The sequence below is a fragment of the Dryobates pubescens genome, chromosome W, assembly GCF_014839835.1.
Source record: "Dryobates pubescens isolate bDryPub1 chromosome W, bDryPub1.pri, whole genome shotgun sequence".
NCBI classification, from domain to species: domain Eukaryota; kingdom Metazoa; phylum Chordata; class Aves; order Piciformes; family Picidae; genus Dryobates; species Dryobates pubescens.
Window position 1 is genome coordinate 474543 of NC_071656.1, and position 27709 is coordinate 502251.

General features: G+C 44.3%; 1 protein-coding gene across 1 annotated transcript in view; it reads right to left on the reverse strand.

Annotated features, from left to right (window-relative positions):
- LOC104301319 (nipped-B-like protein) overlaps positions 1-10517 on the reverse strand; it is a 254016-nt gene extending 243499 nt beyond the window's left edge. The window contains exon 1 of the mRNA XM_054177739.1: positions 10324-10517. The gene's annotated coding sequence lies outside the window, so the exon portion shown is untranslated. The remainder of the gene's footprint in view (positions 1-10323) is intronic.
- Positions 10518-27709: the final 17192 nt, after the last annotated feature.

The window sequence follows — 27709 nt, forward strand, 5'->3', positions numbered from 1 at the left end:
CAGGAGCACCTGAGAACAGCCACATAGATATTAGGACCTCTTCCTACAAAAGGGTGGCAAGACCTTTAGACCAACTGAAGTGCATCTACACTAATGCACGCAGCATGGGAAACAAACAGGAGGAGCTGGCAGCCGTTGTCTGTCAGGAGAACTGTGATATAGTGGCCAGCACAGAAACGTGATGGGGTATCTCACACCACTGGAGTGCCACAATCGAAGGCTACAAACTCTTCAGAAGGGACAGGCAAAGAAGGAGAGGGGGTGGCGTAGCCCTGTATGTCAGGGAGCGTTTTGATTGTCTGGAGGTTAATGATGGTGATGATAGAGTTGAGTATTTATGGGTAAGAATCAGGGGGAAGGACAACAAGGCAGATATCCTGATGGGAGTCAGTTATAGACCACCCAACCAGGACAAAGAGACAGACAAAATATTCAATAGGCACCTGGCAGAAGTCTCACGATTGCTGGCCCCTGTTCTTGTGGGGGACTTCAACTTCCCTGATGTCTGCTAGAAACAACACAGCAGAGGGGGAGCAGTCCTGGTGTTCCTAGAATGTGTGGAAGAGAACTTCCTGACATAGCTGGTGAGGGACCCAACTAGGGAAGGTGCCTGCTGGACCTGCTGTTTGTGAACAGAGATGGACTTGTGGAGGATGTAACAGCTGGGGGCTGTCTTGGGCACAGCAATCACAAAATGACAAAGTTCTCAGTAGTTGTTGAAGAGGGGAGTCAGCAGAACTGCCGCCTGGGACTTCCAGTGGGCAGACTTTGGCCCATTTGGGAGCCTGGTGGACAGCGCCCCTTGGAAGGTGGTCCTGAAAGGTCAAGGAGTCCAGGAAGGCTGGACACTGATCAGAGGGAAGTCTTAAAGGTGCAGGAACAGGATGTCCCCAGCTTCATTCCCTTTCTCTGTACATGCTCCAGCCCCTCAGTGTCCTCCTTTGAGTGAGGGGCCCAAAACTGAACCAGATATTCAAGGTGTGGCCTCACTAGTGCCCAGTACAGGGGCATGATCACTTCCCTAATCCTGCTGCCCACACTCTTGCTGATCCAGGACAGGATGCGGGTAGCCTTGTTGGCCACCGGAGCACACTGCTGGCTCATGTTCAGCTGGCTGTCAACCAACAGAAAGCTGAACCAAGGTCCCTTTCTGCTGGGCAACTTTCCAGCCACTCTGCCCCAAGCCTAGACCATCCATGGGGTTATTGTGACCTAAATGCAAGACCTGGTACTTGGCTTTGTTAAACCTTATAAAATTGACCTTGGCCCATTGTTCCAGCCTGGCCAGATCCCTTTGTAGACCCTTCCTGTCCTCAAGCAAATCAATAATGCCATCCAATTTAGTGTGTCCTCTTGTTCTGGTATTGCTTGCCTGGGAGAAGAGACCAACATCCGTCTGTCCACAACCTCCCTTCCGGTAGTTGTAGAGAGTAATAAGGTCACCCCTGAGTCTCCTCTTCTCCAGGCTAAGCAACCCCAGCTCCCTCAGCCTCGCCTCATAGGGCTTGTGTTCCAAGCCCCTCACCAGCTTTGTTGACCTGCTCTGGACACGTTCCAGCAAGTCAACATCCTTCCTAAACTGAGGGGCCCAGAACTGGACACAGTACTCAAGGTGTGGCCTAACCAGTGCAGTGTACAGGGGCACAATGACTTCCCGCCTCCTGCTGGCCACACTGTTCCTGATGCAGGCCAGGGTGCCATTGGCCCTCTTGGCTGCCTGGGCACACTGCAGGCTCATGTTCAGCCCACCATCAACCAGTACCACCAAGTCCCTCTCTGCCTGGCTGCTCTCCAGTCACTCTGACCCCAACCTGTAGCACTGCATAGGGTTTCTGTGGCCAATGTTGCGTACAGCCTCGGGGGGGGGGGGGGTGTGGGGGTGTGGAGGTAAGAGCTGACTTTGTATAAGGGAGTGTTTCTGGGGTTGTTGAATTGTGAATATATGTAAATATATCCAGTATATGTTTATTGTGTTTTACACTTCTATATTTAGCTCACCTTTTGTAAATACAGTTTCATTTTTTGCTTCCAAACTTCTGAGCTAATCTGGTGATTTATTCTGTGGGTAAATCTCCAATTTTGTTGAGGGGCAATTTAACCCTACAACACCTTTCCAGCTCCCTGCAACCTCAGTTCTTGTCTTTTCCACATTCAAATGAATCAGCACTGTGGATATGCAGAGAATGGGCACCAGAAAACTAAGAGTCTGTACCACATCCCGCTGCTTAGAACCATACTTATTAGGAAAGTCCTGCTGCAAATAAAAAATTGTTCTAGTTTAACATCTACAATCAGAAAGTCAGCTAATTTCTCAGACACTAATAACGTGCCCTTTTTTGGACAGATTTTAGAATGGCAACAAAATGTATATCCGTTATACAAAAAGTCACCTTGATCAAATTTTAAGTTCCTCTCAAAAAAATTATGTGTTCAGATGACTTGAAAAGGTCAGAAATTACGTTTTAAACACTTTTTGCTCTACCATGACCCTTAGGAGCCAATGAACTATTCTGACTTTAAGTTTTATTAATAGTCAGTAAATAAATGGCAGTCACCCAGCATGGAAGATTTCAGCCCAAATGACTTAAGTTCACATAAGTCAGAAGTAAAATTAGTGCCTTTAAATATTGTCAGGAAATTGAGAGAATTCACTACCAGCCTCACCTATACAAAACAAGCAGGGAGCAATGTGCATTCTTAGGGTTGACTAGGAATTCTGCTAAGCAATGTTTATAACTGCCAAATTTTAATAGGACACATCAAAAATATTTTCTATGTTACAGGTTATGCCTCAACAAGAGATTTTTCACGGAAGCTGCCAGGAAGAAGCAATCATCACTGAGAATGCTAGGAGAAGAAAATTAACTTCCCATTATTTAAGCAACAAAAAAAAAAACCAAACCCCACACCATCCACCAAACCCACACCCCACCTAGCATTAACTACAGTAAAAAGTGATCATATCTCCTTAGTTTGAACTAGGAATTTAACAGAAAAATCAGATTTATATTTTTTCCTTCAGAAAACAAAAATTGAAGTTAAATTGATTTTAGTTTGCTACAAAACACTGTCCATGAGTTTTCACCATCTTATAAATGTCTTATCAGAATTTCCCCCAGCTTTTAGACAGCAAAAGCATACTCCAGTTTATTTTTTTCCTACAGGTACTAAGGTAGTTGCTGTACATCACATCCAATGAGGGCTCTCTAAATCCCCCCCCCCCCCCCCCCCCCCCCATAATTAGTATCCAGAAAGCATATCAGAAGAAAAAGAGAAGGCAACAGGATGGCATTCAACAAGTCCAAGTGCCAGGTGCTGCACTTTGGCCACAACCACCCCATGTACTGCTACAGGCTGGGGTCAGAGTGGCTGGAGAGCTGCCAAACAGAGAGGGACCTGGGGGTGCTGATTGACAGATGGCTGAACATGAGCCAGCAGTGTACCCAGGTGGCCAAGAAGGCCAATGGCTTCCTGGCCTGCACCAAGAATAGTGTGGCCAGTAGGAGCAGGGAAGTCATTCTGCCCCTGTACTCAGCACTGGTCAGGCCACACCTTGAGTACTGTGTCCAGGTCTTGGCCCCCCAATTTAAGAAGGGCATTGAGACTCTTGAATGTGTCCAGAGAAGGGCAACAAGGCTGGTGAGAGGCCTCGAGCACAGCCTTATGAGGAGAGGCTGAGGGAGCTGGGATTGTTTAGCCTGGAGAAGAGGAGAATGGACGTGGCACTTGAAGCCATGATTTAGTAGTCATGAGGTCTTGAGTGACAGGTTGGACTTGATGATCTTTCAGGTCTTTTCCAACTTTATTGATTCTATGAACAGAAAACAACATACAAGAGACAGCGGGACAGTCTCTATTGAAACTCAAGATCTGCAAACAAAAGTTCAGCAACAAAGTATTTGTAACCTCATCCTTTCCAAGTACCTGGTCAACATAGAGAAAAGACTTAACTCATATGAGAGAGAGGAACTATCACAGACATGTTTAACATTGAAAGAGCTTGATAAATTATTTTAAAAACTACAAAATATTAGAACTATAAAACCAAGAATTAAAATATTAAGAAATGTCAGAATTCTAGTTGCTTAACTTATAATGCATAAGGGACTGAATTGTAGTAGCCATTCATTAAATGATCATATATTGGTTTTGTTGTTCACACAATCCCTGCCTCGTACATGGCACATGACACATTTTTAAACAAATCAGTTACACAGTAAAAGTGAGATGCCTTCTTTAGGACATTATGCTTTTTTACTAAGGAATTTGAATTAAAAGTAGTTAATAAAGCAAATCAATTTTTAAAAGGTTCCCATCCAAGAGATCTTTTGCTAGAAGCTGCCTAGTTTAAAAAAAATAAGCAAAGAAACAACAAAAACACACCATCAAAACACAACCCCACACTTATTTTCACAAAAAACTTCCATCACAAGATGGAGAAAAATAAAAATTCTACCAGTTCCATAATATACCCACAGCCTGAGTCATATCTAGAATATATGAATAAAACGCCATATGAGGGAGGAAAAGCTCAAAAACTTCTTTGCCTGACAAAAATCAGGCATTTGAACTTGGACTTCCTACATCCCAAAAGCAATGTTCTGGCTAGGAACATGCTTATTAGGCCTCTGAACAGTCCTGCTTTCCTAACAGAGCCATACAGCAACAGGATAATAGATTGGCATCACAATGAAATGGTCTGACCACTAGGCTGCAGGGGTTTCCATTCAACCCATTTGCATTAACTGCAACAATTATCAGCTTAAGAGGCAGAGTTTTATCCCTGACAAATAATAACTAATATTTATGATACTCTCCAGGGTTGCTTGTTCCTGCTGGAAGCTAACAGCAATATTCTGCATCTCTGTCTCAAATATTGCAGGCAAGCCAATTAACTAATTGAGGGATTTGAGTTACTATCTAGTTGTTACCCATGTTCTTCCTGATAAACTCCAGAAGATTTTGGTTTCATCAGAATATGGAGGATGCCTCCTTTTAATTTTTCAGGACAGGAAATCTATTCTTCTCCAGTTGTTGGCATGATCAAGACAGCTGATACTAAATAGATGTTTAAGACCATCAGTAAAAACTCATTCTATACTTTGGAATCCATCATGAGAAACAATGACCTAATATGTTGAAATATAGCGCACTCCCAACCAAAAGTAAAATAAAACAAACCAATGTTATTGTCACCTTTATAATGAATATGACATATATGGAATAGAATCCTTTGTTGGTCAGTTCAGGGTTACCTGAACTGTCTGTTCCTCCCTGCAGGTGCAGCCTTTTAGTCTGCATCCCAATGTAGGGCACAAGACTGAGCAGTGACCTTGGTCTCCATAGGAGCAAGTATAAGCAAGAGCCTTTCTGCACACCAGTCCTTGGTGCTAACAAGAAACACTGGGAGTTATCACTGCTAGAAGCAGCCACTGTATGTGCAAACATGCTGTTAACTGCAGAAAGTGCAGTTACTGAGAAGAGATTGAGCTGAAAAGTAAAAATCACTGAACAGAATTAGTTCTGTTCTAGCTCAAACCAGGAGAGTTATGAACTTCATAAGTGCTGTAAAGTAACTCTACAAATTTCAAGAATAAAGTTACACACAATTTATAAGCAATTTGCAAATTAACTATTTGATTCAGTTTGTCTTCCATCTGTAAAATAGAAATCAAATATTTTACAGATGCACCCAAAAAAACCCTCTAAAACATTTGTAAAGTTCATGTGCATTTTGAGATCATTCCTACAAATTAATACATATACATAGAATAAACCAGGTTGGAAGAGACCTTCAAGATCACTGTGTCCAACCCATCAACCAATCAAACACCACCCAAAGAACTAACCCACGGCACCAAGCACCCCATCAAGTCTCCTCCTGAAAACCTCCAGTGATGGCGACTCCACCACCTCCCCAGGCAGCCCATTCCAATGGGCAATCACTCTTTCTGTATAGAACTTTTTCCTAACATCTAGCCTGAATAGATGAAAACACTTCAGGATTCATGAAAAATTTGGATGGTACACAGCAGATAATAAGCAGTAAGCTGCACACTGAATGACAAAAACAAATATATCAACTAGGTTATTACAGTGTACCAGTCAGCTATGATTCCCTATGCAGTATACAAGGCATTGAATTGAGGCCACGAGGGTAAGGAGGAAATGCAGTAATGTAGGTAAAGGCTCAGTATATGAAGAAAGAGGCTGTATTACTTGTTTCTGCAATCTTAGTCTGCTTCTTCCTTATCCAAGTCCCTGACTTTGCATCCCAGCATTTTAACACTGCTCCTGTAAAATGCATTGCATGTCTATGCATTGAGTTCTGATTAGAAAACTACTTAGAACCAATTGATATACATGCTAAGGGCAACAAAAGTAAACTTCTCCAGATGTTTTTTCCCTGACTTCATGAAAAATGCTAGTCAATGTTTTTGGTTTTGTTCTTTGTTGTTTTTTTCCCCTGTTGTGTGGATGAAGTAGTCACCTTCAAATACAGTATCAACAACTGTCTTCAATTTGACTGGAATTCCTACATGTAGCTGGGCCAAAATTTTTTCTCACCTTTTCTTTTCACTTCTGAGATTGTGCAGGACCTGATTTGTGTCTTGCTTTCTATCCCTATTGTTCACTGTGGACAATCTACTCAAAGACAATTACCTCACTTTTGAGGTGCAGTAGATGTCAATATAAAGCACTGCTCTCCCACATGCTTTGGAGGTCAGGATCAGCTACTAAGAAGTATGCATGCAACACTAATAAAACAAAAACATAGCTGAATTATATTAAAGGTTTTTAGAATGTAATCCTTTAACAATTATAATTTCAAAAGGGCTTCCTTTTTAAAAGGATCATTATTACACAGTGTTATCATCACTAATACACATACATCACAAATTTTGAGCATTTCCTTGTAGGAAATCTGTGTAACAGAGTGGTCATTACTGCAGATGATTAAAAAAAATCAGAAGAACTTGTATTAGTTCTAATAAAGGCATATGAAAAGCAAAACTAAAAATAAGCAGTATCATAATTACTGTTAAAATATCCACACATTGAATACTATATATACTCCTCAGTTCCTATAAATTTATGAATCCAAAGATTTCCTTCCTACATCTAGTTATTCAAAAGTATATTTTTTCTTTTGTTTACTAGCAATTGTCCACTAACTTTGCATTTCTTGTGCAAGTTACAACATAAATGTTAATATAAATTTATTATCATTACTTGAACATTTTGTAATATAATGCACATAATATTACCACACCACTGAACACAGAAAATTACAATAAGAAACTGATTATTTTTCATTTAGTATCCTTCAAAATACAGTTTATTTATAGAGGAATATATACATGAAACATTTAGGATTAAGGCTGTATTACCTTAATCATCATACAAGCACAAAAACCCTATAGTCATTTCCTTGAGTCAGAACCATCTATGGCTTTGATTCTGCAAGAAGAGTTGTATGAGCATAACATGGAATCTCAAACATGCAATGAGGTTGCACCAGGGTACATGTACTCCTATGTAGAACAGAGATCTGCAAATGGTTTTAGTGGTATAATTTTGCTTCTCTGATCCTGTTCTGTTTCTTACAAATCAAAATGTAAAAAATGTTTAAGTATAAAAAATTAAGTGATACCAAACACTAAAAAAGAAATAAAACCTGTACACAGAAAACAAATTCTAAATGCACAAAATAGTCAAAAGCATAAAATAAATGACAGCAAGTAGAAAACATTTTCCTCTTTCAGTTAAAATAGTTGTTACAACTAACACCTTGAGAATAATTAGTTCCGTATTTCTATAACACAAATAAAGCCTATAGCCTCCTTAAGCAGATAGCTCTTGTGATAAACGGCAGACCAGTATAAAACTCCTAACACTAGGGAAAAAGGAGTATGAAAGAGACAGTCCTGCTTCTCACACGCAAGTTCTTATATGCTAAAAATACAATCTAAAGCAAAAAAATAAGTCACCTTATAAACATTTCCACATTAAGTATTTCTGTATAATAAATATATTTTTCAGAGATAAAGAAATTTACAACTACATATGTATTTAATCCTGAATTGGTTCCATCATCATATATGTCTCAGAAGAACAAAAAATCATTACAAATAGGTAGCATCTTAAATTTCCCTCTATAAATATAGCTATTTTTCACACCAGAAAAAACACATGCTTTCCAATTTTAATATAAAGAAGAAAAAGTGTGCCTTAAACATAACTCCGGCAAGATAAACTTGACAGGAACTATGGTAACTTATTTCCTGCTCTTATCTACGATTTTTAAAGCAAACCTCACTAAACAAAAAAATAAGCCAGAAGAGTTCATTACTGTTAGCTTAAACCCATTCCCGTTAAAATGAGCTCTTTGAAACAGATGGCAAAAGAAACACTAGCGCTCATGTTGTTTCCTGATGATGAAAACTACTTCTGCATAGTCCGTTCTTTCCTGTAAAGCAGAGTTGCACACGGCCAAAAGAAAACAGCAATTCGGCTACACGCCTAGATAGAGACAGTTAGAAACAACTAGTGGCTCCCCCTGCAATTCACGAAGTTTAAAAATAATAAGCTGCTTTTTCAAAGTGTAAATGGTTCTTCTCCACACACGGAGGCCTGAGGCCCAAGGTCCTATTACAAAGTGTCTAACAGAACCAGACGGCACAAAGACAGGAATGGGAGATTGGTGGGAGTGAGGGAGGCCGGGATTGGGACTCAACAGGATCTTCAGGCTTTTTAAAATTCAAACTGCTCCCTGACCAATACAAATCATGGACACACTGCTGACTACTACACAGATTTACAGCATTGAAAACACATCTTTTACATGACAGCTATATTAATTTCACCCTTATAAACATGTATTGGGGTACTCAGAAACATGATAGCACAGTTTAGAAGACTCTAAACACGATAAAGTTATATTATTAGACACATCAGCCAATCACTTTTACAACAGATCTGCTTGAACAACTAAAAAAACCTACTGAAAAACAGACAAATTATGTTATATTGATACTTGTTTGCCATGTACAAATTTCCTTTCTATATGAAAGATGAAACTTGGTATCTTAAAATTTCCCTCAATTATGTTATTTCTGTAGGAGTATTTTTGTTAGTTCATAGGGTGCTTGTTTTAAATCTACCTCAATTTTTAATAACACTCTCGACTCTACCACGCAGTAAAACCAAGATCTACTTTACTGTAAAATAGCTACCTGACAATCAATCATTTACAAAACACATTTGACCTATTAAAATGGCACCTAATTACATATTCAAATATTACGGACACAAACAACTAATAACAACCTCAGGATCTCAAAGTGATATGGCCTGACAAGAAAGGATAATGTTTTTTAAGTATTCCTCACTTTTCCTTTAATTAAATTTACTTTTCATTTTTAAGTACTTAGGGTAAGAGCTCATCCTCACCTTGGCCCCTGAAATGCCATAAACATAGCACGTTACACATCACCTCTCCCCCATTTTCTGTTAAGCGTATAAAATAGTATTTCATCTCAATTTAGTATAAAATCCTGTAACATATACATAACATGAATATTGAAATTGTGTGGAGTATCTGAAACAATATGCTTATCTATTTCCCGTCTGCAGGTGTCTGTGTTGTGTCAATCATCCCACAAGCACTAGTTTTACGCTATAAATATACCGATTAACATACTAATCAATAGCTATATTATTTAGAGATTAAAACTCTGCACATTATAAATCCATGTGCATTCGGACTTTTCAATGTCCCAGAACGGAAACAGAAGGTTTGCAAAGGGAGCTGGCATTTTTGTTTCTGGGTATTTACATTGTCCCTCTTTCCCTATTCCTCCACTTCTCTACTTCAGAGGGCTGTCTGTGCTGGGACCTTCCTTCTTTTTGCCTTGCCCTGGCCAAGTTGTAAACATGGAAAAAGGATCAGTGCCCGTTTGCGGATAACTGCATTGTTTCTTCCTCCTCCTGCTCTTCTCCGGGTTGAGGCCTGTCACCGAGAAGCCGCTTCGCCTTTCTAATCCCCGAGCTAAAGTAAAGGCGCTGGCCGGTGGGCCTACGCTCTCCACTGGGCCTGGGCCTCCCGGCATCCCAGGAAGAACCAATTTCCTCCGCCAACCCCAAGCGTGCAGGAAAAAGGGTTGCAAAATAAACACCTCTGGTTGCCACTTATTCCCCCCTACTTCGGGTAACAGCTAACCAATCTTTTCTGCTCCCGGCAGAGCTGGGCCGCCTGGGCTAGAAGGCCTGGCCCACTGCTAGAGAGGACAGGGAGGGGAAAGGGAGACAAGAGGGTATTACCTGAACAAATTGGCGCCTGAATCCAACGAGAATCCGAGAGAGGGAGAGAAATCCGCCCCCTCCCTCCTCAGGGGAGCTGCCGCCGCTGCTAGGCCGCCGCCGCCGCGAAGCAGGAGGAGGAGGGGAAATAATATAACAACAATAATCCGGACCGGGAGGGGGGTTGGCTCTTCTTCCGTCTCCTCCTCAGTGCAGCGAACATGTAGAGCTGGGGGGTGAGCAGCCGAGACAAATCCGTTTCCCCTGAGCCTGTTTCACATCAACCCGGTTGTTCCGGCCGAACCGAACCGGTTCAGAGACACACTCCGAGAGGCAGGGAAGCAGGGAGTTGGATTAGGGAGGGGGGAGGGGGGGGGGGGGGGGGGGGGGGAGATTTAGGGGGAAGAAACAAGGACAACAGGAGCAGCTGCTAAGGGGCCGCCGCCGCCGCTCCCTCTGTATGTGCGAGTACAAGAGGGTGGGGGAAGGTGGCAGCCTGGGCACAGAGAACTGCTACCGAGCGGAGGACAGAAGGGAAGGAGAGGAAGAGGAGGAGAAAGGAAGGGTTCCTGTATGTGCGTCTCAGAACAAAATGCCGACCGGAAGTGCAGCTGCAGGAATAACTCCCCCCACCGGCGCTAAACACCAACAGCCTCTCCCTTCCCACTGCTGCGTCTTCACTCGCTTTACTAGTATCGCTTCCGCTACTGTGCTGCTTCACGTAACTTCTATCCCAGCTCCGCTGCAGCGGGGGGGGGCCTCTCTTTATCATGCCTCACTTGGCAGCAGCAAGCACAGCTGAGTCTCCGCTGTATGGTTGTTTTTCCCCTTCCCTACCCCTTCACCTGCTGCCTGAGTTTCTTTACTCTCCTTTTCTGGTGTGTGGAAGAAGACCGAAGTTTAAACTTAGGTCTATGCTAAGAGAAAGGCAGACACTGATTTGTGATGAACTGATTGTTGAAAAAAAACCACACGTTTTGGGTTTTATTTTTGCCTTCCTTAAGAATGCTGGGGAGGAGGACTGCAAAATGCCACTTCTCAGGAGACAGGCTTAAAAAGGCATCTTAAAATAAACCCACAAAGGCGATAGTGCCGCCCGACTCCCCACCTCTGCAGCGGGTGAGATGTGTCAAACCTGGGACACTTGCTGGAGTTACTGTTATCATTTATGTCTGTCTCTGGGTGTAAATAGGCCATGTCGCAGGAACTGAAACATCTGAGCATTACTGGGGCGAGGATTTTTAGGTGGACGTCCCAAACTGGAGTGGATCTTTAAAAAAAAATTTTTGGACGAGCATGGGGGAAAATGCTGATGTTCAGGTGAAGGGCCTTTTACTAAAGGCTGCTGCTCCCCACTGCCACCAGATTTACTGGAAATGTTTTAATTGTGAATTATGTGAAGAAGTATTTGGTGAAAAAGAATGTCCTAGTCTGAAAGTTTTTCTGGTTTACCTCTGTACAGGTAAAGCTATGAACAATTGTAGAGTGAGATAATAGCGTTTATATCTGATTAATTAACTATGTCTATTCCTACTCATATTGTTTTGCTCCGCAGTACTTGGACAAAAATAATTTGATTTTCAAAGGAAGCCTTCCTTGTTTGTGGATTTCAGGATTCAGCCATACCCTGTGACATATAAACACACTTTTTCATCTCTGGATGTATATTATTTGTGCAAAGGGACAATATCTTATACCAAATGCACTTGAATCTTTCCAAGTCTTAGGATTTCCTGAATAATACTCTGTCTTTAATAAAGATTTTTAATGCTTTTATCAAGCTTAAAGAACTTACCAGAAGGATACCCAGTTTGGTGCAGCCCTCTGACTACTACCCCTTACTAGTTATGCAGTTAGGGAATGATGATGTTCCAAGCAGAACTCCCAGGCCTATCAAGAATGACTAAAGCCCTGGGGGATCTCGTTGAGGGGTCAGGTGCACAAATAATTTTCTCATCTATACCCTTAGTTGCAGGAGGGAATACCATAAGGAACAGGACAGCAGCCATAGTCAACAAGTGGCTTAGAGGCTGGTGTAGTCAAAAGAATTTTGGGTTTTTCGATATTGAAAAACTTTCTACTGCACCAGGTCAGCTGGCAACAGATGGAGCACATCTGTCCCAGAGGAGGGGAAAGATCAGAGTGTATGAAAAAGGCCTATCCCTCAAAGGGAAAAAGATTCTAGGAAGGGAATTGGCAGGTCTCATAGATAGGGCTTTAAACTAGATTTGAAGGGGGAAGGAGCTGAAACCAGTCCCCCCAGGCAGGAGTCTGGGGGTGATAAGCTAGAGCCAGGGGTGAAACTGGCAGCCCGGCTGAAGTGCATGTACACTAATGCACGAACTATGGGCAACAAACAAGAGGAGCTGGAAGCCTTGCTGCAGCAGGAAAGTTATGAAGTAGTTGCCATCACAGAGAGGTGGTGGGACGACTCACATGACTGGAGCACTGCAATTGACGGCTACAGGCTCTTCAGGAGAGACAGGCAAGGGAGAAGGGATGGAGGGGTGGCCCTGTACATCAGGGAGTCTCTAGATGCCATTGAGATGGAGATCAGGGATGATCGGGTTGAGTGCTTGTGGATAAGAATTAGAGGGAAGACCGGCAGGGCAGACATCCTGGTTGGAGTCTGTTATAGACCACCCAACCAGGATGAAGATGAGTCATTCTACAGGCAGCTTAAGGCTGTCTCAAGATCGCCTGGCCTTGTTCTCATGGGCGACTTCAACCTGCCTGACATCTGCTGGGATCTCAACACAGCAGAGAGGAGTCAGTCTAGGAGGTTCTTAGAGTGCATGGAGGACAGCTTCTTATCCCAGGTGCTGCGTGAGCCTACCAGGGGTAAGGCTATGCTTGACCTCCTCTTCACCAAGAGGGAAAGGCTGGTGGGTGATGTGGTGGTCAGAGGCTGTTTAGGGGCCAGCGACCATGAGATAATTGAATTTTCAGTATTCGGACAAGCTAAGAGGGGCAGCAAGAAGACCTCCACTCTGGACTTCCGGAGGGCGGACTTCAGGTTGCTCAAGGAACTAACTCAGAAGGTTCCTTGGGATAAAGCCCTTAGAAACAAAGGGGCCCAGGAGAGCTGGGCCTACTTCAAGGAGGAACTCTTGAAGGTGCAGGATCAGGCTGTGCCAATGTGCCGGAAGATGAGCCGCCGGGGCAGACGGCCAGCCTGCATAGGTAATGAACTTCTAAAAGAAATAAGGGAAAAAAAGAGGGTGTATCATCTTTGGAAGAAAGGTGAGGCAACCCATGAAAAGTTTAAGGATGTTGCTAGGTCTTGTAGGAAGAAAATTAGGGAGGCAAAAGCACATTTGGAGCTTAGACTGGCCTCTGCTGTGAAGGACAACAAAAAGTCCTTCTATAAATACATTAATAGCAAGAGGAAGGGCAAGGACAACCTCCACTCCTTGGTGGACATGGAGGGGAACATTGTAACAAAGGATGAGCAGAAGGCAGAGGTACTTAACACCTTCTTTGACTCAATTTTTACTAGCAGGACAGAATGTCTTCCAGACAGCTGGCCTGCAGAGCTGGCAGAAGGATTCAGGGAGCAGCATAGTTTTCCTCTGTTCCAGAATGGGGTAGTTGGTGATCTGCTTAGCCACTTGGATCCCCACAAGTCCATGGGACCAGATGGGATCCATCCTAGGGTGCTGAGAGAGCTGGCAGATGTGCTGGCCAAGCCGCTCTCCATCATTTTTCAGCAGTCCTGGCTCACTGGAGAGGTCCCAGATGACTGCAAGCTGGCCAACGTGGTACCCATCCTCAAGAAGGGCCGGTTGGATGAGCCAGGGAATTATAGGCCTGTCAGCCTGACCTCAGTGCCAGGCAAGATTATGGAACAGGTCATCCTGAGTGCAATCACACAGCACTTACAGGATGGCCAAGGGATCAGGCCCAGCCAGCATGGATTTAGGAAGGGCAGGTCCTGCCTGACCAACCTGATCTCCTTCTATGATCAGGTGACCTGCCTGGTGGATGTGGGAAGGCCTGTGGATGTAGTCTACCTGGACCTCAGCAAGGCCTTTGCCACTGTCCCCCACAGCAAACTCCTACCCAAGCTGTCAGCCCATGGCTTGGATGGGAGCACACTGCGATGGGTTAGGAACTGCTGGAGGGCCGAGCCCAGAGAGTGGTGGTGAATGGTGCCACATCCAGCTGGCAGCCAGTCACTAGTGGTGTGCCCCAAGGATCAGTGCTGGGCCCCATGCTCTTTAACATCTTTATTGATGATCTGGATGAGGGCATTGAGTCCATCATCAGTAAATTTGCTGACGACACCAAGCTGGGGGCAGGAGTTGATGTGCTGGATGGTAGGGAGGCTCTGCAGAGGGCCCTCGACAGGCTGCACGAATAGAATAGAATAGAATAGAATAGAATAGAATAGACCAGGTTGGAAGAGACCTTCAAGATCATCGTGTCCAACCTATCATCCAACACCACCCAATCAACTAAACCATGCAACCAAGCATCCTGTCAAGCCTCGCCCTGAACACCCCCAGCGACGGCGACCCCACCACCTCCTCAGGCAGCCCATTCCAATGGGCAATCACTCTCTCTGTGTAAAACGTCCTCCTAACCTCCAGCCTAAATCTCCCCTGACGCAGCCTGAGATGGGCAGAGTCCAACGGCATGAGATTTAACACATCCAAGTGCCGGGTTCTGCACATTGGCCACAACAACCCTATGCAGAGCTACAAGCTCGGGTCAGAGTGGCTGGAGAACAGCCAGGTAGAGAGGGACCTGGGAGTGCTTGTCGATGGTAGGCTGAACATGAGCCTGCAGTGTGCCCAGGCTGCCAGGAGGGCCAAATGGCATCCTGGCCTGCATCAGGAACACTGTGGCCAGCAGGAGCAGGGAGGTCATTCTGCCCCTGTACACTGCACTGGTTAGGCCGCACCTCGAGTACTGTGTCCAGTTCTGGGCCCCTCAGTTTAGGAAGGATGTTGACTTGCTGGAGCGTGTCCAGAGAAGGGCAACAAAGTTGGTGAGGGGTTTGGAACACAAGCCCTATGAGGAGAGGCTGAGGGATCTGGGCTTGCTTAGCCTGGAGAAGAGGAGACTCAGGGGTGACCTTATTGCTGTCTACAGCTACCTGAAGGGGGGTTGTAGTCAGGCAGAGGTTGGTTTCTTCTCCCAGGCAGGCAGTACCAGAACAAGAGGACACAGTCTCAGGCTGCGCCAGGGAGGTTTAGGCTGGAGGTTAGGAGGAAATTTTACACAGAGAGAGTGATTGCCCATTGGAATGGGCTGCCCGTGGGGGTGGTGGGGTCACCATCGCTGGGGGTTTTTAGGGCGAGGCTTGACTGGCTCATATTCAGCTGACTGTGGACGAAAAGAAGAGTAAGGAGAGAACAAAAGGAGATTATCAGATTTGAGGCCATCTAAGGAACCTGAAGGTGCACAAATCTGAGACCTGATGAGATATATCCATGGATCCTGAGGGAACTGGTAGATGAAGTGGCTAAGTTACTATCCATCATATTAGAGAAGTTGTGGCAAAAAAAAAAAGGTATCACTGCCCATGGCAGGGGGGTTGGAACTAGATGATCTTTAAGGTCTCTTTCAACCCAAACCATTCTATGATGACAAACTTGCACCCTCTCTATCATGTTAAGAATGTGCTTCTGTTTGTATGTATGGTGGGTTGAGAGAAGGCCCAGCTCTCCCTCCCCCACAGAGAAAGAAACCACAGCTAGCTCAGTTGGAGAAGCAAAACTATATTTACAAGCAATATGGAATGCAGGTTGTATATACACAATATATACAGTATTTACAATATATATACAGAAATATACAGCAAAGAAAAATAACACAACAAAATTCTGTCCTCCGGACAGAGGAGGGTTCCCCCCCTGTACCCCCTCTCTCCCCCTGCCTCCCTTTTTTCCCAAAAAGGGTTAGAGACAGAAAAGGCAGTTGTTAAGGAAGAGAATTCTTATTAGGCCTCCAAGTGCATGCAGGATTAATGCTTATCTGGTATTCAAGGTCATTCCGGCTAGTTTCTCAGAAGCAGACAGGCTGGAAAGGGAAAACAGAGTGGAACTGAGGAAAATTCCAACTGCACTAAAACTTAAAGTTGCATTCTACCAGTCTACCAATGAAATTAATTTAGAATATCTGAATGTTTTCAAAATATTCAGCCAGTGTTCCAGCACTGTCCCTTTCTTAAAGGCACAGCCTCAAATGGTCACAAAAGAGCTGGGAGGGCCACAATGGATTATATTGAGAAATTAAGATTTTTTAAATTTGGCCTTTCCCCCCCCCCCATTTTGTAAGGTGTAAAGGTAAATCAATACAGCATCATGGGCCAGCAAGTTAATGTGGACATCCATCTTCTGGAAAAGGACAGAAATTAAAAATTGGCCTAATGGACTGTTGTATTCAGGGCAAGATAAAAGCCATACTTGCATGGATTAAAGAAATCTGAGAACCTCATATCATGCTTTAAATGTCTTGCCACCCCCCTTTTTAATGAATTTGCCAGTAAAAAGAAAATTTAACACAGATGATTATCTAAAGCATGTATGTTAAAATAGCTTCTTAGGCTTAGGCCTTTAAAAATGGCTTCTTTGAAAGACTGAAATTTAGCTCTCAAGTTAGATATTTGTTCATGTGAAGACATTTTAGGAAGTCCTATATGGTGGCTAAAACAGCCTTCTAGCCTGCAGCAGATGACCCGCTTTTAGACATTCTGTGGCCCTTATGAAAGGATGTTATGGTGAGAACAGGAACAGAAAACACATATTGTGCAATAAAATGAAATTAAACCCAAGTAACTTTCACACTCCTTTAAATTATGATTGTTACCATCATTTTGTAATGAAAATAACTTCTAAAATGTATATTTATTTATTTTTAAAATAAAAATGGAAAAGAAGTAAGGATAAATAAAACATCATTGGCTATTTTCCAAATGCTTAGTATTCCTCTTATAACTTCTTAAAAAAAATAATTCCATTTTGATTGCTCCTCAGTGTGGTCATAGCAACAAACATCAATCCATCTGCTTTGTCAGCATTTCAGAAGATGAGTGGGTGCTCCATTAGTGAGACAGAAACAAGTATTAATTTGTCACAGATGTAATTTTCACAGACTTGCGATACCATGCATTCTGATGCACTAAGTCTTTTTTTTTCTTTAAATTTGATGGGGATAATAAGTGGTCCACAAAATTGAATTGTTGACTTGGAGAAGCTGCCTAGGCTTTTACAGTGCAATTAGATAAATATCTGCCTAGTTGGTGCAATTCAGTTACAGTAGAAAAAGGAAAAAAAGGCTGAGATAAGAATATAACTTTTAGGAACAGTTGGCATGGAATTTCCAGATAGCTATATGTAGGGTTGGTGAAGATTTTGTTATGATAAACCAGGATAGTTTGCCTTCCCTGTCCTAGTGTGTAGAGTCTGAAGCACATTTTATTTTGCTTTTATGCCAACCTGAGATAGCTCGCTTGCCATCCTCCTACATCTGCACATATCCCAGCACAGGCACCAATGAAGATGGCCAGCTGTTGAATTCAGGCAACAGCAACTGTATTACACCAGCTAGTTTGCTAATGAGCAAACCAAGACATTTCCTATGTGTGATATATTAATCACCACCTATTTTATTATCTACCCTTGTGGCCGTTTGACGCTGTGCCTTTAAGGAAGGGGCACACTGGCTAAATGTTTGTAAAATATTTTGGTATTCTAAACGAATTTCATTGGTAGGATTGTGGGAGGAGAGATTGGACCCAGGGGAGTTGGGAACTTTCTCTCAGTCTTCCTTCCTTCACTGTCCCTTTCGGCTGGATCTGCTTCTGGGCTTCTTGCCAAGAGATAAGAACTAACAAACTCTTGGTGCCAGGCCTTTCTGGCACCCCCCTCTGTGGGGGGGTCTGGTTTCTGGTTGAGTTAATTTGCTGTATATTCCTGTATATATTGTAAAATACCTGTATTTTTTGTGTTACATCTAATCTGTTTCCTTGTAAAATATAATCTCATTTCTCCGACTGGGTTTAGCCGTGGTCTCTTTCTCAGTGGGGGAGGGAAAGCAGAGCCTTTCCTTTCAAACCACCACACTTCTGGACACAGGAAACACCCCTGTAGCAGAGGGCACCCAGCCCAAACTACGACAACCCTTGTAGTACTTTCCTCTATTTGTCCTCCCCCTGTGTTAAAATACCTACATGACTTCCCTCAGGTTCCCTAAATATAATTTGTCTTTGAAGAGAAGAACAGCATAGAAAATCTTGGCCTAAGAGGTACATATTTGGAAAAATAACAGGATAAGCATGAGCAGTTTTCTTAAAATAAGTGGAAATTGTTTACAAATCTTGACTCTAATGAAAGAACACTAGTGTACACAGCATTGTTAATTTGCATTAATTTATGGCTTTGAGTTACTGCTGAACATTTTGTAGGTTTTTCAACTTTCTTTACTGTATTCTCAGTAGACGTTTCCATTTCACATGAAAGATATGACTTTTGTTATGAATTTATGAAAAGTAAGATGGCAAATATGAATATTAATACAAATATTAATAACTTTTTATTAATATAAAAATTGCCCAAAACGTCTCAAATAAGTTTGGTGTACATCTGGAATATATATATTTACAGTGGGAATGTACAATATTTAGGCAATATAACAATTTTTACACAAACCAAAAGGAATAACAGAAAGATAATCCCTGATTCAATATGGCACTCAACCACAGGGGAGACTCGATGAGACCCATAAATACAGGAGGCAATAAACTAGTTACTACAAATTAGTTTCACCTGGGGGGGGTTGCTGCTGCTGTATATTAGCCCTTAAGGCTGTAAGGCACTTCTTGTGCACCTGGCACACCAGTTACATGCTAGCTTAGTGCACTGAAGTCCTTATTTATCCACAAAAAAATCCAAATAGCACAGCAACAACAATTAATGAAAACTTCCTGGTGCTGGTTCATTGGTGTGCCCCAGAGGGACAACTGTTGTTATAATGTATTTAATCTCTTCTGTGTGGATTCTCCATATATATCATGTTACCACAGTGCTACTGCTTATACTACTGAGAGAGGAATGGGTTAATTTGTGTTTGACCAGAGGCATCCAGCTGGCCAATAAGAAAGGCTGAAACTATGAAAAGCAGAGTCTGCAGGTTCCTGTTTTATAAACAAAGTAGGGGCTAGGAATTCACTATCAATTCAGGAGACCACAGGTACCCTTCAAAAGCTCCATGGAGGTCAAATGGCCCTAGAGGAAGATGAAGGGGAGGAAGGCTATTGCTGGTCAGGGCAACCCCCAAGTGGGTTGTGCACATGGGCAGTAGGGAACACATGTTATGCAACATGTTGCAATAGGGAGGAGCTTTGTTCTCCTCAGCCCAGCCTCCTGGGACATCCCAGTCTGACATCACTGAGTGCTGACTATATGTACACCGGAATCTATAATGGCGGAGTTGGAGCCACTGCACCAATTCTACAAACAGGGCATTGTTATTGCGGAGATGCCCACTTGGATGGGTGCTGGCCAACTTCACCATTTTGTGACCTCCAGAATCACCGTGTTGCTCATTAGCTGGCTAGGATGAGTGGTTTCTGTCTTGCTTTCTGTTTGTGCCTTGCATTCTGTTTCGTGCCTTGCAACAATATTATATAACCTTTGTGGCCGTTTGACGCTGTGCCTTTAAGAAAGGGGCACACTGGCTAAATGTTTGTAAAATATTTTGGTATTCTAAACGAATTTCATTGGTAGAATTGTGGGAGGTGAGATTGTTAGACCCAGGGTAGCTGGGACTTTCTCTCAGTCTTCCTTCCTTCACTGTCCCTCTCGGCTGGATCTGCTTCTGGGCTTCTTGCCAAGAGATAAGAACTAACAAACTCTTGGTGCCAGGCCTTTCTTCCTTTCCTGACCTGTTAACCGTCCGCATCTCTTTTCTACCTCTTTTGGGGGAGAAGGGAGGTAGGGGGGTGAAGGGGGCACAGGGGGAAGCCCCCTCTGTGGGGGGTCTGGTTTCTGGTTGACTTAATTTGCTGTATATTCCTGTATATATTGTAAAATACCTGTATTTGTTGTGTTACATAGAATCTGTTTCCTTGTAAAATATACTCTCATTTCTCCGACTGGGTTTAGCCGTGGTCTCTTTCTCAGTGGGGGAGGGAAAGCAGAGCCTTTCCTTTCAAACCACCACACTCCTTTTTTTTTTATTGGCGCCCAACGTGGGGCCGGGTAATTAAGTAATTAAGTTGATTTATTGCTTGTCTCAGCCAGAGAAACGAAATTAAGATGTTGTGGGTTTTTAAGCAGTTGCTGTTTTCCGTGTGTTCTATATTGGTCTACCGGTACTGCATCGGGTTGATGTTAGACCAGATAGGTAAATATTTAATGCGTAAAATCTATTTGTGGTTTATGCATAGGATCCAGCTGTTGTATCAACGTTGTTTGGGGTTTTTTCGGCTCAGTAATTAGGGCAATAGAACGTCTTCCACTTTGCTGATCGAGATAAGGGAGTTTAACACTTCAGGAGGTCAAAGAGTAACTTTAAGTGCTGGCTGGGATCTTAAGGTGATTTATTTGACGTGTGTAATCCTGCTGTTGCTGATAATTAATGTCTATCTGCTGTGGGCTCTACATAGAGAGAAAAAGGTTTCTCGACCATGTTTTGTGATTAAACAAAAATCTAGGAAGCGTAGGCGTTCCTCTAAATCTGCCCCAGAGTCCTCGAGTGACGAGGAAGGGGCTGCGTCAGTTAGAAAAATAGCAAAACCTATTGGAAAAGCTGCGTTAAATGCTCCACTCTATGACTTTGGCAAGCAGCCAGGGGCGGCTCCCATTCCCAAGATGGCGACCGGTAGTGAGGCAAGGTCATTTCCGTCCGCCATGACAGGACCGGAAGGGGCCTCCACGGCGGCTGATTTAGATCAGGACCTGTCAGCTTCTATCAGGATGGCTGTAAATTCAAACACAGCTCCAGTTAAACAAGTAGCAGTCTTAAAGACCAGAGGTGGAAAGGCCAAAGCTGATCCAGGAGCTAGTGGAGCTAATGGAGGAGAAGAGCAGGAGACCGATCCCGGTGAGGGAACCTCTGCTAGGAAAGGGCCTGCTGGAGATGAAGAGAAGGTTCGTCTTAGAGATATAGCTGAGTTATTGAGATCATCACAGGATGGAGATGCAGCTAAGACAGCAGCTGGCAGTGGTGCTTCTCAGCTTAAAGAGATCCTTAGGAGAGTGACAGCAGGATTATGGGGACAAAACGTTCAGGAAGATGTGATAGATGAAGAAGAGGATGACCTGCAGAGCTGCTCGTCACCAAGGGAGGAGATTCGCAATGTCCGTAAAGATTACCTCAGAGCAGATAAGGAACCCATCCTATCTTGGCTTGCTAGGTGTTATGACACAGGTGCTCCAGCTCTGATAGTTGGAGACAAGTCAGCAGCTCAGCTAGGAACTCTCTCAAAGGATAATGGAATAGATAAACATCTAGCCAAGATTCTCGGTAAGGTTAATCTGTAGATATGCCTTTTAATGGTGGTTTCCCTGAGATACCCTTCCCGAGATGACCTTCCATGGAATGCTAAGCCCTGGACTACCATAGATGAGGGCATTAAGCGTCTGAGAGAGTTTGCCACTAGAGAGATACTCTATGGTGACCATGATACTCAGAATCCTGATGACATTCCCGTGGCAGCTGGTCTTGCTAAGAAGCTCATCAAGCTTGCTCCTTCCAATTATGCAAACATTCTGGCAAGCAGAATTGTGGCAAGAAATTATGGTGGAGATCCTCCTACGGTTGGCCAATTCACTGATCAACTAAGACAATTGGATGATAGCATGACACGTGTTTCTTTGGTTTCAGCCATTGAAACGCTGTCTGGAAAAATTGAGAATTGCATGAAAGAGCTGAAAGATTCCATATGCCAATTGGCACAAAGAGATAATTCCAATTCTTCCTCCAGGTGGGTGCAGGTTTCAGCTGTGAGGAATAGATATCCTCCAAGGAGGTCATTCCAAAACAGGCCAAACCAAAACAGACCACCAAGGCAATCACGTAGGACCATTTGGATAACTCTACGTGATCAGTTTGGTGAGAACATGAACAGGTGGGATGGTCAACCAACTTCTAATCTTTTCAGGAGACTGAGGGAACTGCAAAGTGGCAGAACCCAGAGTAGCAATACCAGAAGGGTAGCTGTTACTTCCACAGTTCCCCACGACAACGATGACAGCTCCAACAGTGACTCCAGTTCTAACACTGCACAGTGTGCTCGTTGCACCTGTGGAAATGTTCCCCACAATTAGGGGTGCATTGCCTCCTGCCGGCGGGGGAGAGGGATAATGGAGATAACAGAATCTATTGGGATGTGTACATCCAGTGGCCTGGCACTTCACACTTTCGGAAGTACAGGGCCTTGGTTGACACAGGAGCTCAGTGCACCATATTGCCATCAAATTATCAGGGATCAGAGTCTATAACTATTCTGGGAGTCACTGGTGGATCTCAAGAGTTAAGTAAGGTAGAGGTTAATATAAGTTTAACTGGTAAGCAGTGGAAGAAGCATACAGTTGTGACCAGACCGGATGCACCTTGTATTTTGGGAATTGACTTTCTGAGAGAAGGGCATTTCAAGGACCCTAAAGGTTACAAATGGGCTTTTGGAGTAGCTTCTGTAGAAATTGATGGACAAAAGCTGAAACTGTCTGCTAGACCTGAACTTTCTGATGAATCTGCAGTTGTGGGACAACACAAGATTCAGGACATTAAGTTGCCGGTTGCTTCTCAGACTGTGCATCACAGACAATACAGAACCAACTGTGACACTCTTTTGCCCATTCAGAATCTGATTCGTCAGCTGGAGAGTCAGAAAGTCATCAGCAAAACTCATTCACCTTTCAACAGTCCAGTGTGGCCTGTGCGAAAGCCGAATGGAGACTGGCGTCTGACAGTGGACTACCGAGCCCTGAATGAAGTAACTCCACCTATGAGTGCAGCAGTACCAGACATGATGGAACTCCAGTATGAGCTGGAATCCAAAGAGGCCAAATGGTATGCTACCATAGACGTTGCTAATGCATTCTTCTCTATTCCCATAGCAGAGGAATGCAGGCCTCAGTTTGCTTTCACCTGGAGAGGAATCCAGTACACTTTCAACAGACTGCCAATGGGCTGGATCCACAGCTCCAGCATCTGTCATGCAGTAATCCATGATGCTCTGGAGGAAGGTGGTGCTCCAGAACACATCCAGTTCATCGATGATATCATCGTCTGGGGTAAAACTGCTGAGGAAGTCTTCGAGAAAGGTAACAAAATCATGGACATTCTTCTGAATGCAGGTTTTGCCATCAAGAGAGACAAAGTGAAAGGTCCTACCACAGAGATCCAGTTTCTAGGAGTGCAGTGGAAGGATGGACGCCGACACATTCCAGTGGATGTGGTAAACAGAGTCTCTACCATGGCAAATCCCAAGAACAAGCAAGAAACTCTACATTTCTTGGGGATAGTGGGATTTTGGAGACTGCACATTCCTGGATACAGTCAGATTGTGAAACCTCTGTATGATGTGACTCGAAAGAGGAACAGTTTCCACTGGGGACCTGAACAGCAAGCAGCCTTTGACCAGATAAAGCAAGAAGTGGTACAAGCAGTGGGTCTGGGACCTGTCCGAGATGGTCCAGACATCAAGAATATTTTGTACACGGCTGCAGGTGACAATGGTCCAACCTGGTGCTTGTGGCAAAAAGCTCCAGGTGAGACATGTGGACGACCTCTTGGTTTCTGGAGTCGAGGTTACAGAGGTTCAGAGGCTAATTACACTCCAACAGAGAAAGAGATTCTAGCTGCCTATGAAGGCGTGAAAGCAGCTTCTGAAGTGATTGGAACTGAATCACAACTTCTCTTAGCTCCCAGATTACCAGTTTTGAATTGGATGTTCAAAGGCAAGGGTTCCACACCACATCATGCTACAGATTCCACCTGGTCTAAGTGGATGGCTCTGATAACACAGAGAGCTCGAATGGGAAATCTTGAAAGACCTGGTCTGGTGTAGGTGATCTCAAGTTGGCCTGAAGATGCCAACTGTGCTAAACCTCCTGCCTTTTCAATAAAAGAAAGCCCTGCCTGGATGGCACTTGTGGTATATGTGCTAATTCATGAAGCCCAAAGAACCAACTAAAACAACTACTCAGATGGTGCTTAGGAATAATTGGGCAGACAAGAAATGTTATTATTAATGATATAGAAGAAAGTATCACATTAAAAAAATTAACTGGAATTTCCAAAGTTGCTCTTCCAAAAGCCCATTTGTAACCCTTAGGGTCTTTGAAATGCCCTTCTCAGAATGTCAATTCCCAAAATACAAGATGCGTCTGGTCCTGTCACAATAGTGGTTTTTCCATTCTTTTCCTGTTAAAGTTACATCAACTTGCATCTTAGTCAACTCAAAATCCACCAGTGATTCCCAAAATAGTTATAGACTCTGACCCTTGATCATGTAGGAGAAAAAGTAGAGAGACAAAGCCCAGTTAGAACTTAAGCTGGCCACTTCTGTGAAAGACAATAAAAACCATTTGTATAAATACATTAATGCTAAAAAGATGTGCAAGAAGAACCTCCACTCTTTATTGGACCTGGAGGGGAACACTGTAAATAAAGATGAGGAAAAGGCTGAGGTACTAAATACCTTCTTTGCCTCCATTTTCAACAGTAAGGCAGGAGGACTTCAGGATAATTGGCCTTCTGAACTGGTAGATGGGGTCAGGGAGCAGTATAGTTCCCCTGAAATCCACGAGGAAGTAGTTAGGGACTTGCTGAGCCACTTGGATAATCACAAGTCCATGGGACCAGATGGGATCCATCCTAGGGTGATGAGAGAGATGGCAGATGAGCTGGCCAAGCCACTCTCCATCATTTACCACGAGTCCTGACTCACTGGCAAGGTCCCAGAAGACTGGAATCTGGTCAGTGTGATGCCCAACCACAAGAAGGGCCAGATGGAGGAATCTGCAAACTACACGCCTGTCAGCATGACCTCAGTGCCAGGAAAGATTATGGAGCAGATCATCTTGGGGGCAATCATAGCACACCTGCAGGACAGCCAAGGGATCAGTCCTAGCCAACATGGATTTAGGAAGGGCAGGTCCTGGCTCACCAACCTGATCTCCTTCTATGATCAGGTGACCCGCCTGGGGGATGTAGGGAAGGCTGTGGATGTAGTCTATCTGGACTTCAGCAAGGCCTTTGACACCGTTCCCCATAGCAAACTCTTGGTCAAGCTGGCAGCCCATGTCTTGGACAAGAGCACTCTGTGCTGGGTTAGGAACTGGCTGGAGGGCTGAGCCCAGAGTGTGGTGGTGAATGGTGCTACATCCATCTGGTGGCCATTCACTAGTGGTGTCGCCCAGGGATCAGTGCTGGGCCCAATCCTATTCAATATCTTTATTGATGATCTAAATGTGGGGATTGAGTAAGTCATCAGTAAATTTGTAGATGACACCAAGGTGGGAGCAGATGTTGATCTGTTAGAGGGTAGAAGGGCTCTGCAGAGGGACCTTACATAGAATACATAGAATAAACCAGGTTGGAAGAGACCTTCAAGATAATCACATCCAACCCATCAACCAATCCAACACCACCTAAACAACTAAACCATGGCACCAAGCACCCCATCAAGTCTTCTCCTGAACACCTCCAGTGACGGCGACTCCACCACCTCCCCAGGCAGCCCATTCCAATGGGCAATCACTCTCTCTGTGTAGAACTTTTTCCTAAAATCCAACCAGAACCTCCCCTGGTGCAGCTTGAGACTGTGTCCTCTTGTTCTGGTACTGCTTGCCTGGGAGAAGAGACCAACATCCGCCTGTCTACAACCTCCCTTCAGGTAGTTGTAGAAAGTAATAAGGTCACCCCTGAGTCTCCTCTTCTCCAGGCTAAGCAAGCCCAGGTCCCTCAGCCTCTCCTCATAGAGCTTGTGTTCCAAACCCTTCACCAACTTTGTTGCTCTTCTCTGGACTCGTTCCAGCAAGTCAACATCCTTCCAAAACTGAGGGGCCCAGAACTGGACACAGTACTCGAGGTGCGGCCTAACCAGTGCAGTGTACAGGGGCAGAATGACCTCCCTGCTCCTGCTGGCCACACTGTTCCTGATGCAGGCCAGGATGCCATTTGGCCCTCTTGGCTGCCTGGGCACACTGCAGGCTCATGTTCAGCCTACCATCGACCAGCACCCCCAGGTCCCTCTCTACCTGGCTGTTCTCCAGCCACTCTAACCCCAGCCTGTAGCTCTGCATGGGGTTGTTGTGGCCAATGTGCAGAACCCGGCACTTGGATGTGTTAAATCTCATGCTGTTGGACTCTGCCCAACTGTCCAGCCTATTGAGGTCTCTACCCTCCAGCAGATCAACTCCTGCCCCCAGCTTGGTGTCGTCAGCAAATTTACTGATGATGGACTCAATGCCCTCGTCCAGATCATCAATAAAGCTGTTAAAGAGCATGGGGCCCAGCACTGATCCCTGGGGCACACCACTAGTGACTGGCTGCCAGCTGGATGTGGCACCAGTCACCACCAGTCTCTGGGCTCGGCCCTCCAGCCAGTTCCTAACCCATCGCAGTGTGCTCCCATCCAAGCCATGGGCTGACAGCTTGGGTAGGAGTTTGCTATGGGGAACAGTGTCAAAGGCCTTGCTGAGGTCCAGGTAGACTATATCCACAGGCCTCCCCACATCCACCAGGTGGGTCACCTGATCATAGAAGGAGATCAGGTTGGTCAGGCAGGACCTGCCCTTCCTAAATCCATGCTGGCTGGGCCTGATCCCTTGGCCATCCTCTAAGTGCTGTGTGATTGCACTCAAGATGACCTGCTCCATAATCTTGCCTGGCACTGAGGTCAGGCTGACAGGCCTGGAATTCCCTGTTGTGGTAGGTTGAGAGAGGGCCTGGCTTTCTCTCCTCCACAGAGTAAGAAACCACAGCTAAACCCAGTCAAAGGAGCAAAGCTATATATTTACAAGCATATATGGAAAGCAGGTTATATATACATAGAATATAGAATACATAGAATAGAATACATAGAATAAACCAGGTTGGAAGAGACCTTCAAGATCATCGCGTCCAACCCATCAACCAATCCAACACTGCCCAAACAACTAACCCACGGCACCAAGCACCCCATCAAGTCTTCTCCTGAAAACCTCCAGTGATGGCGACTCCACCACCTCCCCAGGCAGCCCGTTCCAATGTGCAATCACTCTTTCTGTATAGAACTTTTTTCTAACATCCAGCCTGAACCTCCCCTGGCGCAGCCTGAGACTGTGTCCTCTTGTTCTGGTACTGGCCGCCTGGGAGAAGAGACCAACATCCGTCTGTCTACAACCTCCCTTCAGGTAGTTGTAGAGAGTAATAAGGTCACCCCTGAGTCTCCTCTTCTCCAGGCTAA